Below are 16,435 nucleotides of genomic sequence, written 5' to 3' on the forward strand. Positions count from 1 at the left end.
CATGTGTTCATTCTGCATTCCTTCTTACAACTGAATGATATCCAATTGTATGTAAATACCACAATTTGCTTATCCATTCATCTGTTGATGGACATTTGGATTGTTTCCAATTTTTGGCAATAGTGAATAATGCCTCTATGAACATGGATGTGCATGTATCTTTTTGTGTCCCTGCTTCCAATTCTTCTGAGTATATATCCACTGGTGGGATTTCTGGATCGTATGGCAGTTCTATAGTTGCTTCCTGAGGAACCACCAAACTGTCTTTCAAAATGGCTGCACCATTCTATATTCCCACCGGTAATGTGTAAGAGTTTCTATTCCTCCACATCCTCTCCAGCACTTGTGGTCTTCTGCTTTTTAATGGCTGCCAGTCTAATGGGTATAAGATGATATCTCATTGTGGTTCTAATTTGCATTTTTGTAAAAGTTAGTGATGTTGATCCTCTTTTCATGCACTTTTTAGCCTATTGAATTTTTTATTTGGAGAAGTGTCTATTCTAATTACTTGCACATTTTTTAAATGACCTGTTTGCGTTTTTTTTATTTTCAAGGTATAGGATTTCTTTATATATGCTGGATATTAGATTCCTATCATATATATGGTTACCAGATATTTTCTCCCATTGAGTAGGCTGCCTTTTCAATTTCCTGACCAACTCCTTTGAAGTGGAAAAGCTTATAATTTTGAGGAGGTCCCATATATCTATTTTTTCTTTCAGTGCTCATACAATGGGTGTAAAGTTCATGAAACCATTCCTTAATACATGATGTAAAGTAATGTATTGCTTACATTTTAAAAAATCAATACTTCAAACCAGAGACCTGACCTGAAACCCAGAAGAAATAGAAAGAGAGTAAACTAGCCCAAAGTGAGCAAAATGAAGGAAACAATAAGATTACAGTGGAGATAAATTAAATAGAAAACAACAACAGCAGGAGCAAAACAATAGAGAGAATCAACAAAACTAATATGGTTCTTTAAAAACATCAATAATATCTACAAACATTTAGCTAAACAACGAAAAAGAGAGAGGATAAAAATAATGAAAATCAGAAATGCAAAGGGGAACATTAAAATTTATCCCACTAAAATATAAAAGATTATAAGAGGTTATTGTCAGGAAGCAGATTTGGCCCAGTGGATAGGGCATCTGTCTACCACATGAGAGGTCTGCGGTTCAAACCCTGGGGCCTCCTTGACCGGTGTGAAGCTGGCCCATGCACAGTGCTGATGCATGCAAGCAGTGCCGTGCTATGCTCTGGTGTCCCCCGCATAGGGGAGCCCCACGCAGCAAGGAGTGCACCCCTGAGGAGAGCTGCCCAGCTTGAAAGAAAGTGCAGCCTGCTCAGGAATGGCGCCACACACACAGAGAGCTGACACAAGATGACACAACAAAAAGAAACACAGATTCCCATGCCGCTGACAACAACAGAAGCAGACAAAGAAGACATAGCAAATAGACACAGAGAACAGACAACCGAGGTGGGGGGGGAGGGGAGAGAAATAAATTTAAAAAAAAGAGTGCCGTGCCACCCAGGGGTGTCCCCCGCATAGGCGAGCCCCACACGCAAGGAGTGCGCCCCGTAAGGAGATCTGTCTAGCGCAAAAGAAAATGCAGCCTGCCCAGGAGTGGCACCACACACACAGAGAGCTGATACAGCAAGATGATGCAACAACAAAGAGACACAGATTCCCATGCCGCTGACAACAACAGAAGCAGACAAGAATATGCAGCAAATGGACACAGAGAATAGACAACTGGGGGAGGAGGGGAGAGAAATAAATAAAATGAATCTTTTTTAAAAAAGAGGGTATTTTGAACAACTATGCACCAATAAATTAGATAACCTAGATGAAATGGATGGCACAAGTTCAAATTCCTTTTGGCTTTAATTTTTGGAATGTCCAGTTCATCTGGTGTTTCAAATTCAGTTCCACATCACTTAGGCAGCAAAGTAACAGCTAGCCTTTCTCAAACTCCCAGATTTAATCCTATTATAGAAATGTTAGCTTCAAATATCCATAATGGTCATAATAGTCCTACATCTAGCAGTCCACAGGGAAATTCTATTTATATTAAGCCTTACATTATAACTCCTATTTGTACAGCTTGAGCAACATAGCAGTATTCTGGCTGGGTATCTCAGTTAAATTCCATGACCCTCAGCAATTCTATCAACCTTCACAACCTGATCTCTGAACTGCCTTCCCTACATCTAACCCTCTACCACATACCTCAGTCCAACAACCCAGTCAGGATTGCCACCAGGCCTCCCATGTCTACATGCTCATCAACTCAACTATGACTCCACAGCAACCAATAGTTCATCGACCTGGTAGTTTACAGTCTTCTGCCCATGGCCCACATAAGATTCAGAATATTTCAAAAAGACCGCAGGGAAAAAAAAAAACAAAAACAGATTGAAATTAAACTAGAATCCCCATAAAGAAACAATTCTTCAAAAATGTGTTCCTCCGGACTTAGATCCTCTGGCAGTTCCTCTTCAGTAAACAGCCAGACCTTAAATAGAATCAGCCTATTGTTTACATAGCTGCCAGACCCCAGATGCTGATGAGGTGATGTCTCATAATCAACCTAAACTCTATATTTCATCTAATGCTACCACAGGCTATGGCCCGGTCATGTAGAATCAGCCCACACTCTTCATATCCACTGCTACCTTCAGGAATATATATGGGCAAGTGAGCATGGGCCCTGGCTTTATTCACCACCCCCTCTCCTCACCAAAAGCCAGGCAGTAGCCTCCAACTGCAACTTCTCCTCATATCAAGGTCACTCAGCCCAATTCAAAGTACACTTTCAAGATTACAGTTTCTCCCTACGGTCTCTAGGGGTGGAAAGAACTTACAAATCTTCTAAACCATCCTGATCATTATGTAGAACAGACAGCTTTCAGCACGTCACAGACCCTGCTTTAGCATCTGTGGATAGACTAAATGATGTGAAGAATCTGAGCATGGACTCTGATGATGCTGCTTACACACAAGCTTTGTGGTACACTAGAAGGCCAAAATGGAATGATTTCAAAGAGAACTTGAGACTCACAAGATCAAGTTGGATAAACTAAAATTTGAGGTCAAAGAAATGGAAAATAATCAAACTTGAGGGCCCTGAAAAGATTGAATTTTATATCCCAAATACATTCGCTCAAAGAAATACAGTAGCTGAAAAGTTGCAATAGCAATTCCAGATTGATACTGACTACTTAAGCAAAGAAATTGATCTTTTCAAGCCTGAGGACCACATTTTAATCTCAGCTCTATTCATAAATGTTATGATAATATTGGATTTGTAGATCCTGTGCCACCAAAACCCAAAGATCAAATTTCCACCATCAAAACACCAAACAACTAAGACACAGAAGATGATCATGGTGTTCAGTGGAATTGTATTGCCTGTACTTTTTTGAGCCATTCAATCTTAATTCACTCTGAAGTGTGAGATGCCAAGGCATTTCTGAGAAAAGTTCCTGTATCTTCTCTAAAACCATATCTAAAGTTCAGGAAACTAATCTGTAATCAGGGGAAAAGTTTCACAGCTCCATAGGATTTTGTCCCATTGAAGATGTGACATGATGGTTTGCTGATGCTAAATACCAGCCCCCAGAGCTCAGAATACCTCAGGATCCTTGCATAGGCATTGAAATCCATCACATGAAAGGTCACCTGCTGAAGGACTCTGCATCTGCTGGCCAGTCATGTACAATGTTACTAGTGTCCCACCTTAGATCATTCTCAACAGCAGAATGCTTGGGGACTCATAGTACTGGATTTTGACAGGAGGAAGTTTTAGCATGATAGCTTTTAAAAAAAATTTTTAAAGCTTTCAGTGAGACAGTATGTACACCAAGAAAAGGAAAAGGTGTAACTCAACTGTTGGCTGCCATATAGTCCCAGTGAATAGGGGAAGAACTTCATGAATCCATGGTACTTTTGGACTTGTCTTTGTCTTCCCTGAAGACATATCCACTCTGTGAAGCCAGCATCTAAAGTCTAAAGATGAAAAAGAAAGTAGCATGCATTGTCTGTACAAACAGGCAGTAAAATAACCCCAAAGCTTTTCTTACTGTACAGATGTCTCAAGTCCACTGTAAGTGATTTGTTCTCTCCTTTATTATTTTCTTATATTTCTAAATGCATAATGTAATAATCTTTTGTTAACTAAGTTTCTTTTTTTACTTTAGTGATTAAGCATGATCATGCCTCTTTTTAAAACTTATGTGATAGAAACAATGCCTTAAAATAAAAAAAACATTAATGAAATGAAATTATGCACAGAATCATTTTCCTCTGTGTATTCTGTACTTGTCCCTCCTTAGTGCCAATATTCTGTGAAGACATGCAGATGCTGCACAGTGGATTGCAGGAAAGGTGACAGGAAATATGTCTATAGATCACACAGTATACTGAATTTAGCAATGGATGACAACATTGTTTTTGTCTTCCATTGGAAGCTTAAGACAAAAGAATTTCAACCCACCAATGGAGCAACATGGTTAAGCTTGTCACATTTGTCTGGTGTACTACAAACTTAATTGGTGAGGTACAGTTTAAAACCAGCAGTAGCAGTGCCTATAGCCCCACTTCCTTTTTTTGGAGAGAAGTTTAAATGCTTTACTATTCAGATAATCTATTTTTAAACCTGACTGGCAGCAGTGTCAAATGTAATCATAAAACAAGGCTAGTCATATTTGGGAGAACTGAAGAAGAGCTGGAGAAAAAGAAAAACATGCAAAATTAGACACTAAAGCAACTTCAAGCATCTCTTTATTTTGATGATTGATATTTTTTTAAAAGGAAAATAAATATTCAGATGATCATGAATATATAATTAAATGAAATCAAGAAAAGTAAATAACAGTATGCATTTAAAACTCAGAATTATGAAATGATCTATCATTGCTTAGAATGGGGCAAAGGGAAGTACTGAATTGTAGCAAAAATTCAAAGATAATGTCGACTGTCACCCTTTGTAAACATTTTCAAGTGGATATTTCTAAAATAAAGAGGATCATCACAGGTGATCTCTAAGAATGCCAAAGTCTTGACTTGTGGGCTTTGCATTTTGTATTTGGGGATAAATATGACAATCCCAGTTAATTAGACGAGTCCCCTTGCATTTCAGGCATTTTGTTTTAAAAAACAAGGCCTTGTTTTTCAGCTTCATCTGCAATTCTATGTGAAAATTGATAAGACAGTTTTTACTTGTTTTATATTAATAAAACACAATTTAGAGAATAAAACAGTCTGGTAGTGGAATGATGTCAGTCATATAGACAACTGGAATTGAAGTGAGAGTTTTGAAAACAACCCTCACGTTTATGGTCAACTGTTTTTTGACAAGGCGGTAAAAACCACTCAATTAGAAAAATTAGTCTCTTCAACAAATAATACTAGGATTTCCATTTGCAAGCATCAACTCAAAATGAACCAAAGACCTAAATATAAGAACTAAAACTCTCTAACTCCTAGAAGAAAACATAGGGGAGCATCATAAGGACCTTGTGTTAGGCAATGATTTCTTGGACTTTATACCCTAAGCACATGCAACAAAAGAACAAATAGACAAATAGAAACTCATCAAAACTTTTTAAAAAATTGAGCCTCAAAGGACTTTAACCTGAAAGTAAAATGACAACCTACACAATGGAAGAAAATTTTGGGAAACCTCATATTCAATAGAAGATTACTATTCAGAATATATAATGAAATCTTTCAACTTTCAAGAAAAAGATAACACAATTAAAAAATGGCAAAAAGACATGTACAGTTATCTCTCCAAAGAAGATATGCAAGTGAGCCTAAAGCACATGAAAAGATGCTGAACATCATTACCCATCAGGGAAATGGAAATAAAAATCACAATGAGGTACCATTTCACTGCAATTGAAAAAAAAAAATAAGTGTTGGAAAGGATGCAGAGAAATAGGAACATACATTCATTTGCTGGCATCAATGTAAAATGGTGCAGCCACTGTGGACAGCAGTTTGCTGTTCCTCAGAAAATTAAATGTAAAACTACTATGTGATTCTGCAGTTCCACTACTAGGTATCCATACAAAATAACTGCAAGCAATTACTTAAATGGATATTTGCACACTGATGTTCACAGTGGTATAATTCAAAATTGCCAAAAAAATGGAAGCAGCCCAAGTGTACATCAAATTATCAATGTTCAAATATAATGTGGTTTATATAGGCAATGGAATATTATTGAGCCATAAAAAGGAATGAAGTTCTGATATATACAACTACATGGATGAACCTTGAAAACATGTTGAGAGAAATAAGTTACACACGGAAAGACAAATACATGCTATCATTATTTTGAAACAATTAGAATAAGCAAACCCATAGAGTCAGAATCAAGAATATAAGTGAGGGGATAGGGAATGGGAAGTTAAAACTTAAAATGTACAAGGTCCTCTTTGGAATGGTGGTACTATTTTTGTGACAGATGGTGGTGATGGTATGTAAATTGTTTTGCAATTTACAGCACTGATGTATGTATCTGAACATGATTAACAGGGGAAATGTTAGATTATATATATATAGAAACAGAATAAATATTTTGCAAACTCCATAACAATACACTAAACAACAGTGAACCCTAAGATAAAACATAGAATTAAGTTAATAGTACAATTATAAACATGTGCTATCATCAATTGTAACAAATGTTCCACATCACTGCAAGGTGTTGCTGATGGGGTGTTAAATAAGAATCCTGTATTTTATGCATGATTTCTGTAAACCCACAACTTCTCTAAAAAAGAAAAAAAAATAGATCGATTTATTTTGTTGAGTGTTGGCCTCACATATATTTTCCTTATACATTTTACCAATAAAATTTTGTAACCTTAAAAGAAATAGGTTTGTTGAGTAGCATTCTCTCTGATGGGATGGGCTTTCCCTAGATCCCTCCTCAAGAAACCTAGGTCCTCCCATACCACACACACAACCTCTCTAATAAAAAGTGTATATACACACATAGTGCATAAAGATGGGCTGTTTTCTTCATTAAGAAATATCTAAATACTCCCAGAAAAAAAAAACTTTATTAAATCAAATCAAATAAAAATTTGAATAACTTGTCAGAACTAATTAACTTTGGAACAGAGAGAACCTCAATATTCCAGAGGGTTCCATGGTTCCAGGAGAAAGATAAGTTAGACATGGGGTGGTACTTAGTAGTAAAATACCAATTGAGGCTTTCCTGGCACTGATGGCATACATTTCTTACATTATGTTTTGGGTTTTTTTTTCCTGACCCTCTCCCTGACTGACAGGCAGTAGTACCACAGTCAGATAAGTGTGGAAATAATGCAGTCATTTTATTAGGCAAGATAAGTGCCTGAACTAAGAAATGTCTGGAGATAAGGAAGCAAAGTCACAGGTTGAGAATTGGTTTTGTGATATATAAAATGTTGGAATTAGGAATAATTGGAGTAAAAGTGACTCCTTGATACAAAAAATTGAATAACCAAAAAGAGAGCATAGGTGGTAATACTCAGCTAGATTCATTATATACTTGACAGGCACTTATGTATATACTAAAACATTTGGCATTTCAGACATAACATATTTCATTATTAATATATAGTTGTAAATGGCATAAGGGATTACCTATAGAAGTGAGAGGAGTACAGTAGATGGCATCATACAAAAAGAGATAGTATCTTTTAATTCAATTCAGTATGAATCTATTTAGATCTGATTATGACCAGGCACATTGTTTAGGAGAAAAAAAATATATATATATATATGACATAGAGCATAATATATGTCTCAAACACTTCATAAACACTTCATATGGAAGAAACACTAGTATATATTTTAAAAATATATAAAATTACATATAACTAGAAATATAAGAATAAGGGAGAAAATGGAACTAATTGTTCCATAACAGAAGATGGAGTATGAATTTTATGTAAGACATAGACCTTTCAGATTAGGGGAAGGGGCATCCTAAGCAAATGAAATAGAAGGGAAAACCCTAAAGATGTGAGAGATTATGGGTAGGTTTGGAAAGTGGAAAGGTGTTCCATGTAGCTGTTAAAATATTTCAGCGTAGATGCAAGCTACAGGGAAAGAGGGTCAAGATGGCAGAGTAAGGCACTCCAAGAGTCAGCTCATCCTACAGAGCAGTTAGTAATCACCCAGAGCTATCTAAAGCACCCATTTGGGGGCCCCAGGAGACCAGAAAAGTATTCTGCAACATCCTTGAAAGAATGGAAGGAGGAAACCGCCCATCTGCAGAGAAGATTTGTGAGTAGAGCACTCCATGCCATGGAGTCTTGTGCCCATACTCCACTGGCTGTGCAAGCCACCTTGGGAGCTCTTTCATGGCTGGAGTTGGAAGATCCATTTACCAAAAATGGGGTATTAAGAGACAGTTGGGCACCAACATCAGCTACTGATTAGTAATTTCAGTTGACTAAAGTATAATCCTAAGAGGAGCTAAAGTTTGAAACTCTCTAAGTCAGAAACAGGCTGTTCTCTGCCATTTTAACTCTACTCCCGGAATGAAGGAAAGTGGGGCTGATTGAAAATCACAGTAAAATTAGGAATCAGCATCAACCCATTCAGTTTGGATTGCAGCTCTAGCCTAAGCCCTAGCCCCAACTGCAGCAGAGAGGATGCTACAGGGACATGGGCCAGCCTCTCCAGGAAACTGCACACCATGCAGTGGAGGCTAGTGCTCATCCTACTCTGGGGGCCCAAGTCACCTCAGGAGATATTCTGTGGCTGGATTTGGAAGCTCAACTTCCCAAACACAGTGAAGGAAGAGACAGTTGGACACCAACTTCAGCTACTGATTGGTAAATTTGGCTGGCTGAAGTACAACACTAGGAATTGTTAAAGTTTGAACCTGTCTAAGTTGGAAAGAGGCTTGTAGACTCAATTTTTAAACTCTGCCTCTGTCATGAGAGGAAACTGGGCTGTTTGAAAATCACACTGATGGTAGAGACTGGCTTCTTTCCATCCAGATTGGACAGCAGCCCTAGTCAGGGCACCTGGTCCACATCTGGTAGGGAGAAATTAGCAGGACGTGCACTAGCCTCTCCAGGTAATTGTAACTGCAGGCATTTTTGGCTAACACAGACTGAATAGCTGGACACCTATAGCTCCATCAATATCCCCAAGTAAGATAGGAGTTGAAGTGTGTTTCCTCAGCCTTTTAGGAAATGGCAGGCACCTTTGGCCTATATGACCTAGACTGGCTGGTACCTATGGATCCACCCCCCACCCCAAAATACAATAAGAGGGGTCTGGTGTTTCATCAGCAGCCTTTATGGACAATGGCAGTCCCTTTTGGCATGCACAGACTGGGTTGTTGTGCTCCTGTGGCTCAATCCCACTCACAAATAGGGAGGAGGGGCTGATGTAACCTCAGGTTCTCCAGACAATAGCAGATACTCTCATCCTATAGTGACTGAAATGTTGAGCTCCTATGGATCCACTCCTACCACTCAAGAGAGGGCTGGTGTTTCCACAACCTTCTACAGTGTAGGAACTGTTGGGTGACAACACTGACTGAACTGTTTGGTGTTGGTTGGTTCCATTCACACCACATAAAGTACAGAAGGGACAGTACTCCCTCAGCCTCTCAGGGCAAGTCTAGGCACATTTTTTTGACATAAATTAGATTGTTGGGCACTCCAGAGGGTCCATACAAACACTGGCAGGCAGGGGGTGGCAGTGCTATGTCAGTCTACCTGGGCAACTGCAGTTATTTTTTATCTGCATGGCACAGATTGCTACCCATACCTACAGGTCCATCCCTACCCCTGGCTGGGGAGGAAGGTGTATGTCTCTTCATCATTCTCTTCAGACAACTACAGATGGTCTTGTCCCTCACAACTTGGATTATTTCACATGTCTGTGACTCTGTCATTACCTCTGGCAAAGGTGGGACAAGCTTCAACAGTCCCAGGATCAACACGAGCAGCTTCAGTTTCCACAGATTACAGCACCAGCTACATACTTTTCTCCTACTACACAACCAGCAAGGGATAAAAGACAAGAAAGCCCTAAACTAAAGAAAGAAACTACACCCAGAATAAACACATCTAGCAAGCCAGATGCCAAGATATCATTAAAAAATTACAATTCAAACCAAGAAACAGCAATATATGGCCCAGTTAAAGGAGAAAGGCAAGACTCCAGAGGACATAAAGGAGTTGAGACAACTAGTCATATATGTTAAAACAAATCTCTTTAATAAATTCAATGAGATGGCTAAAGTGATTAAGGATATTAAGAAGAAACTGGGTGAACACAAAGAAAAATTTGAAAGCCTACATAGGAAAATATCAGATCTTATAGGAATGAAAGGCATAATAAATGAAATGAAAAATATGTTGGAGGCATATAACAGCAGATTTGAGGAGGCAGAAGAAAGGATCAATGTGCTTGGAGACGTGGCCCCAAAAGCAAACTACAAAAGAACAGTTGAAGAAAAGAATGGAAAAAATTTAACAGGGTCTCAGGGAAATAAATGATGGCAAGAGATGTATAAACATACATATCATGAGAGTCCCAGAAGGAGAAGAAAAGGAAAAGTGGCAGAAGGAATATTTAAAGAAATAATGGTAGAATATTTCTCAACTCTATTGAAGAAAATTGATATCTATGTCCAAGAAGGACAATATACTCCTATCCAAATATAAAGAGACTATTCCCAAGACACAAACTACTCATAATGTCAAACACCAAAGAAAAGAAAGAATTCTAAGAGCAGCAAGAGAAAAGTGATGCATGACATACAAGGGATACCAATAATATTAAGTGCTTATTTCTCATCAGAAATCATGGAGGCAAGAAGGCAGTGGTATGATATATTTAAGCTACTGCAAGAGGGAAAACTTCCAGCCAAGAATCTTATGTCTGGCAAGACTGTCATTCAAAAATGAGGGCTAGTTTAGAACATTCACAAGTTAGCAGAAACTGAGAGAGTTTATAACAAAGAGACCAGCTTTGCAAGAAGTACTAAAGGGAGTTCTACAGCCAGAAATGAAAAAAACCAGGAGAGAGAGTCTTGGAATACAGTTGTGAAATGAAGATTATATCAGTAAAAGTAACTAAAAGTTTTAAAAGAGCAGTTAAGATAAAATATGACAGATAAAACCCAAAGGTCAAAATCAGTGAAAAAAGAACTGCCTTTACAGTAATAACATTTAATGATAATGGAATAAACTCTCAAATCAAAAGACACAGACTGGTAGAATGCATAGGGAAATATGATCCATCTACATTCTGTCTACAAGAGGCTCACCCTAGACCCAAGTATACTAATTGATTGAAAGTGAAAGGCTGAAAAAAGATATTCCACATAGCAGTAACAACAACAACAACAACAAAACAGAGTAGCTGTACTTATACAAGATGAAATTGACTTTAAAAAATCCTATTAATTGTATTTGGTTATTTTGTTGGCTCCAATTTTGAAAGAGTTTTGGATCACAGTAGGGTTATAACTGTGGCAAGGGAGGATCATTGGGGTGGGGTGTCAGAGATTGGGGGTGTATGGGAGGGGTTTCAGCTGGGGCATATTTATAAGGCATATGAATGTGCTCAGGTGTTCAAGTGTTAATGGGACACTGTCACAGTGGGTGGAAAGACACACAATAACCAAAGAAATATCAAATTCCCATCCTGGAGAACTCTGTCACATTCTCTGATGGACAGCAAGAATTCCCTGAGTAAAGTGGCAGTGAATAGTGGAGGAATAGACCACTGATGGGTCATTGATTGTAGTGATTGTACTTATGAACCTTTACTTTTGAAATTGAAATTAAGCATAGTATTATAGTATAAATTGAAATTAAACATTACCTCCTGAGAGCCTGTTTTTTGCTCAAATGTGGTCTCTTCTAAGCCAAACTCAGCCTATAAATGCATTTCCTTCTCTCCACCATGGGACATCACTCCCAGAAATGAACCTCCCTGGCACTAAGGGATTACTACAAAGCACCAATTAGCAATGCAACTGGAAAAGACATTGCCCAAAAGAGGGAAAGGGTAAAGACAAATGAGTTTATATGGCTAAGAGATGTCAAAGTGATTTGGGACTTCATTTCAGAAGTTACATTTATGCACATTTAGCAGAAACTCATTGACCACTAAAGAAAAATACCATAAATAACAGGGGTCCTGAGGGCTCTGAAGACATTCAGACACTATAGGCAGGATAGACAACTTAGGAACTTGGTGCCCTGCCAGTTGGCTCTACTTTGGAATTTATGCTCCTCAGTGTGATAGAGTTGGGTTCAGTTGTATTTTCTCTATACATGGCTCTGTTGCCCCTCTATTTGAACTGATAGCTAGTAAAAGAGTTGACAGTTGTATGTATAAGAGATTTAAATCTTTGGGCTGTCCATGTGTCAGCTGGGCCCTGAATCTGAACAAAATGCAACACTTACTCTCCAGTTCATTTGACTCATCAAGGACAAATAACAGGGAGATGATGACTGACAATGATCTTGTCAAGGAAAAAAGACAGTCTACAACTGCAAGCAAATAATTCCATCCATGTGCCCCATAGGATTTAAGCTCCCTCTCAATCAGAGGTTGAGTTGACATCAACATCACAGAATCCTCAGGATTGGGGAATGGACAATGGACAAGAGTAGACTTATTGTTTTTTTTTACTGTAGACTTGTGATACTAGCAGTGGAAGAGTTTTTATCATGGATGTGGAGGGAGCAACCACTGGAGGTTCTGAGGGGAGGGAGAAGGAAAAATAGGTGTAATTCGGCAGCATTTTAGGGACTTGGGAATTATCCTGAATGACATTGCAATAACAGATAGAGGCCATTGTATATCTTGTAATAAGTTGCAAAAATGTCTGTGAAAGAGTGTAAACTACAATGTAAACTATAACTATCACTTAGTGGCAATGCTCCAAGATGTGCTCACCAATTGTGGCAAATGTACCCCACTACGGAAGGATGTTGTTGATGTGGGAAAATGTGGTAGTGCTAGGAAGTGGGGCATATGGGAATCCCCTATATTTTGTGTATAGCATTTATATAAACTAAGATTCTTTAAAAAATAAAGAAATAAAATTTTAAAAAGCAAATCTGTTATAAGAAGGACTTTACATTAATAAAAGGGAAAATTTACCAGGAAGAAATAGCAATCATAAATATCTGCATCTAACCAGGATGCCCCAAGATATATGAAGCAAATACTGGATAAAATGAAAGGAGAAAGATATATTGTTACAATAATAGTTGCAGATTTCGATACACCATTTTCAGCATTGAATAGAAAGTCTGGACAGAGGATCAATAAAGAAACCAAAGGCATGTATAATATGATAAATAGAATAAATCTAATAAATCGACATATACAGAACATAGCACCTGTATTAGTCAGGGTTCTCTAGAGAAACAGAATCAACAAGAGATATCTGTTAATAGTATGCAATTTTATAAGAGTCTCTCACATGACCACGGGGATGCACAAGTCCAGGTTCCACAGGTAGACTGTAAACAGAGGCTCCAATGAAAGGCCAGTGAAGGTTCTTGGCAAGTTCTGGGAAACATTGGCTGTCCAAAGATAAGCTGGGAAATTCTCATTCAATGCTGGAATCACTTCCCCTTTTAAGGCATTCAGCTGATTGAATAAAGCATCACTCATTGCTGATGGCAATCTCCCTGATTGATGTAATTGTAATCAGTTATCTATAATTTACCACTGCACTAAAGTCAATGGTTACTAAAGTCCATAAAGGCCCTTGCATTACAGTTAGTCCACTGCTTGCTTGATCAAACAACTTGGCACAATTACCTGGATTAGTTGGCACAATAGCCTAACCTTCACAGCACCCCAAAACTTGAAGATATACATTATTTTCAATTTTTTAGGTTGAGGAAGCAGAGATTTAATGATCATGTATTGAAGGATGGAATTCAGGAATATTCTTGAGAAGGAAAATTTTATTAACAACTGCCTGGGCCCAGGGACTTCTGTCCAAAAACCCGTGCCCCAAATAGTATTTCTGGGTCCTTTTTATACAGAGGACGTAAGTGCAGGGGAGTCAAATGGTACTTTTATGAGAAAAGGACTTTTGCTTGTTAGTTTCTTAGAGTTTTATGTGTTTGTCTGAGTGCCAGATAGGTTTTATAATTAACTTATCTCTCACATTCCAGGTCAGCTTGAATTAACATATCGCCTACATTCCAGGTAAACTTGAATCAACATATCACCCACCCTCCAGATAAGCTTGAATTAACATATCACCCACATTCCCTCTGGATGAAAATTTGAATAAACACTCAGTCTACATCTTTTCTGAAAATTAAAGCCTATAGGGTCTATATTACTTTATTGGCTTTTTAGTAACTAGGCACACTTGGATACAGAATTAGATACTTTTGAATTAATGCACATGCTATATTACTTATGGAACTTTTTTTAGAATAGACCATATGTTGGGTCACAAAGCAGATCTCAATAAATTCAACAAGACTGAATTTATACAGATTATTTTTTCATATAAAAGTAGAATAAAGTTGGAACTCAATAAGCAGAAAAAGGGAAATTTAAAAATATGTGGAGATTAGGCAACACATTTTTAAATAATCAGTGGGTCAAATAAGAAATTTTGAGAGAAATTATAAATATCTCAAGACAAGGACAATGGCAACACAACACTTAAGAACCTATGGGATGTAGTGCAGACAGTGCTAAGAAAGAAATTTATAGCCGTCAATGCTTATATTTTTAAAAGAAAGAGCTAAAATGAATCACCTAATTACACAACTGTAGGAACTTGAAAAATAACAGCAAATTAGTCCTTAAACAAGTATAAGGAATGAAATTGCAAAGATCAGAGCAGAAGTAAGTGAAATTGAGGAAAAAAATAGAGAATTAACAAAGCCAAAAGTTGGTTCTTTGGGAAGATTAACAAAATTGAGAAAATCTTTAGATGGACTGACAAAGAAAACAAGAGAGAAAATGTAAATAAATGAAATAAAAATTAAATTGTGGACATTATTACTGATTTTTTATGATAAAGGATATCATAGGATACTATTAACAACTGTATGCTAAAAGAGACAATGTAGATGAAATGGAAAAAATTACTAGAAATGTATGAATAACCTACAATGACACCAGAAAATATAGAAGATCTCAAAAACCAATCACAAGAGATTGAAGCAGTCATCAAACAACTCCCCAAAAAGAAATGCCCAGCACCAGATGGTTTCACAGGTGAGTTTTACCATGCATTCAAAGAAGACTGAATGCAAATCTGACTCAATTCTTCCAAATAATTGAACAAGAATGAATACCCTGGTCTTATTCTATGACGACAGTATCACCAAAATACCAAAGTGAGATTATGATATTACAAAAAAAAATTACAGAATCATTTCCCTAGTGAATACAGATGCAAAAATCTCAAGAAAATACTTGCTAATCAAACCCAACAATACATTAAAATAATTATTTATTATGATAATTTGATTTTATAGCTGTTATGCTAGAGTTGTTCAACACAAGAAAATCAATCAGCATAATATACCACATTAATATATTAAAGAAGAAAAACCACACAATCCTATTGCCTGACACAGAAAAGGCATCTGAAAAAATAGTGCATCCTTTTATCCTTTTTTCATAAAAAATACTACAAAAGATAAGAATTGAAGGAAACTTTCTCAACATGATAAAGTCCATATATGAAAAAACCATAGCTAACATTGTACTAAGCAATGAAAGACTGAAAGCTTTCCTGTTGAGATCAGAAACAAAACAAGGATGCCCAGTATCACCAGTGTTGTTCAAGATAGTGCTAGAGGTACTAGCTAGAGCAGTCAGGAAATAGTAAGAAAATGTATCCTAATTGGAAAAGAAGTAAAACTTTTGTTATTCAAAGATGATATGATCTTATATCCAGAAAGTGCTGAAAAATCAACAACAAATCTGTTAGAGCTAATAAGTGATTTCAGTAGAGTGTCAGGATATAAGACCAGTACACAAAATTCATTGTTGTTTCAATGCACAATCTGAGGAGGAAGTCAAGAAAAAACTTTCATTTACGATAGCATCTGAAAGAATCAGATACTTAGTAGTGAAATTAACCAAGAATGTAAAGCATATATATTCAGAAACTACAATTCATTGGTAGTTTTCTTTTTTTTTGTTTTAAGACCTACATAATTGGAAGGATATTCCATGATCATGGATTGGAAGAGTAAATACCATTAAGATGTCAATTCTACCTAAATTGATAAACAGATTCAATATAGTCCTGATATAAATTGTTTTTTAAATAATTGGAAAACAAAATTATCAAATTTTTTGGAAGGGTAAGAGATGCCAAGTAGCCAGAAACATCTTAGAAAGGAAAATGATATTGGAGGACTCTCACTTTCAAACTTTAAATCATAT

At 37.0% G+C, this 16,435-nt stretch overlaps 1 pseudogene; it reads left to right on the forward strand.

Moving 5' to 3' along the window:
- The first annotated feature begins 2,288 nt into the window (after positions 1-2,288).
- On the forward strand, positions 2,289-3,486 carry LOC101441797 (TGF-beta-activated kinase 1 and MAP3K7-binding protein 2 pseudogene; annotated as a pseudogene).
- Positions 3,487-16,435: the final 12,949 nt, after the last annotated feature.

This window comes from Dasypus novemcinctus, chromosome 10 (genome assembly GCF_030445035.2).
Source record: "Dasypus novemcinctus isolate mDasNov1 chromosome 10, mDasNov1.1.hap2, whole genome shotgun sequence".
Taxonomy (NCBI): Eukaryota; Metazoa; Chordata; class Mammalia; order Cingulata; family Dasypodidae; genus Dasypus; species Dasypus novemcinctus.